Source organism: Penaeus vannamei, chromosome 15 (genome assembly GCF_042767895.1).
Source record: "Penaeus vannamei isolate JL-2024 chromosome 15, ASM4276789v1, whole genome shotgun sequence".
In the NCBI taxonomy this organism is placed as follows: Eukaryota; Metazoa; Arthropoda; class Malacostraca; order Decapoda; family Penaeidae; genus Penaeus; species Penaeus vannamei.
In genome coordinates, this window is record NC_091563.1 from 3475106 (window position 1) to 3477605 (window position 2500).

Consider the following 2500-nt stretch of genomic DNA (forward strand, 5'->3'; position numbering starts at 1 on the left):
CAAAGTTACATTCATGGCAGCTAAAAAAGTACAGAAGAAACAATGATTAATTATAAATCCACTCAGATTTGGAATAGAAGTATTGAAGGTTTATATAAAATGCTTCTAGTTGATACTTTCATTCATTGCTAATGCCTTTTTGATGTAGGAAGTGAATTAAAGAAAGGTTAATCCACATTGAAATCAATGGTATAAGAAAGAGAAATTACGAGAAAAATACTCGTCACTGCCATTGGTATGTTTCATATAATGTGTAATGTTAGTGTGACTGTAGGAAATATGCACATTGAGAACCTCAAACAGGTCAATATTAGTGCAGCCAGGTTTATTACACACAATTACACACATTCACCAGGCATTACAACCCATATAAAAAACGATAAACATGGACAAGCACGCAGACTTACAACCATGTACAAGATTATAAACAATCTTATAGACATTAACAAACAAGAAGAGAAGCACTTATTTTTCCCACGTACCATACAGTGGGTGGAACAGGCTACTTTGAAACAAAAAACAAGAACACTTAAAACCTTCACAGACAAATTAAGTAAACATAGAGCAAAACATAAATGTTCACAAACACAAAGACTACTACCGTAATCCTTTCCACCACCCCCAGCAACCAACAATGTAAGTGTGATATGGGCTTACCAGTGATATGGGCTTACCAGTGACCTGTGCGTTAACCCAATGTCAACTGGAAACTGGTGTGTTCCCTTTGACAATGCTTGGTTACATGTTTCTGTGCATAGATGGCTCTGCCAATGCTTAGCCTCAAAGGAGTCAATTAGTCAATCTTGCGACGTCACGTTTCCTTGAAAAAGTGGGAAAATGCTTTTTTTTTACTAATGCTATCAATATTGACACTGTTATTTTTGTTATAAACATTATAATCACTATATTATTACTGACATTACTAACAGCAGTATTAAACATAGAAAATATTATCAGAAATCAAGGAAAAGTGTAAACAGGTGAGACGTAATTTGCTTAATTGGCTCATTGGTGACTTAGTACTTGTGGAGCCATCTCTATGTAAAAACAATTACATGCCTTGCCCGGCAGCTTGGGGTTAATATTGTGATTGGAATTGAGACATGAGTTCCTGATACAGTCATGTCAGTCAGTTGTTCTGGTTAAGGTTATGTATGGTCAGTACCTGGGATGTGTATCATATTTTTAAAAGTGGGGGATTATTTTTTTTCCCAACATAGCTTAATTTTTTTGTGATAAATGTACATAGAGCAGATAACCCAATAGCCATAGAGGAGGGATATAACCTAGGAACACTCTCCAGAGAGTTTTTTTTTTTTTTTATTATTATAACTAGAAGCTACATGGAGCTCATAGAAATAATTTCATATTCAGCTGTATATTTCCTTTACATTTCCATGTTATGTAAGTGACTTTTTCATGGGTAACCAGCATAAAGTAGGGTACTCTTTTCTGCTAGAAATGGCAGTTTCGTCAGTACTCCTGAACCTACTCCTGAACTCTGTAATGCGTGTAAAAATTTGATCTGAATCAGTTCAAATTATTCTCAGTTAACGTAAAGTAAAGGTAACAAGTCAATATTTCTCAGATACACTACTCATGAATTAAATAATATCACTAATTCAGAATTATTGTTCTTATGTTAAAGGGTTAGTATTATATAATACTTATTGTATTGTTATGTAACCCTCTCCTTCTGATGCCCATTATTGTTTCATAATAGTGCAAAAAGTTTTGCTTTCTGGGGGAGGGTGGTTCAGATTTATGTTCATTACCTAGGTGTGCAGATTGAAGATAGATAATTATACATGTACAATTATGATATGTAAATTTGAAGACATTGCATTTACATTATGGTATCTGACATAGTGATACTCTGTTAAACAAAATTTCATGGTATGTATCTTGGGAGATTGAGTTAGGGAAGACAATTATTTTCTGAAATAATATTTTTGGTGTCATGTATTATCCAAGCAGCATATAGAGACTGCTCATGGGCTGCATAAAAGTATTCACTGTGGGTAAATGTTTTTATGACACTTGTGAATAGCCAACATGATAAAGGTTCTGTTTTGAAAGCAACAGCATTTGGCCTCTAAAATTCTGCTTGATTTTGTATTGGTCATTGATATGTAAGTAAGAATTAGATTAACTAAATATTGATGATAAATGAACTATTATGAGGAGAATAAAATATTTTACAGCTCCAAAGAAAATATTGGGAGACTATATGTAGTATTTAGTTAAAAAACATCATGATTGGACCATGAGCAAATTTATATGTGACAGTTAGACTTTAGTAGAGTGCCAACTGGTGTGGCGGAGGACTTGGCAATTGGTTCAAGGCTAATGAAGGACTTGCAGGTGTCATCTAAATATCTTTATTTGCTTTTTAGTATTTATTTTTCATCATTCAAAGTTGTTTTTAATTTAATATGGAGTCATGATTTAATTGACTCACATATACATGATATGTTTTTTGTATCTAATAATGCTTGAT

General features: G+C 33.3%; 1 protein-coding gene across 4 annotated transcripts in view; it reads left to right on the forward strand.

Annotated features, from left to right (window-relative positions):
- LOC113814937 (uncharacterized) overlaps window positions 1-2500 on the forward strand; it is a 46643-nt gene that overhangs the window by 7836 nt on the left and 36307 nt on the right. The gene's annotated exons all lie outside the window — the stretch shown is intronic.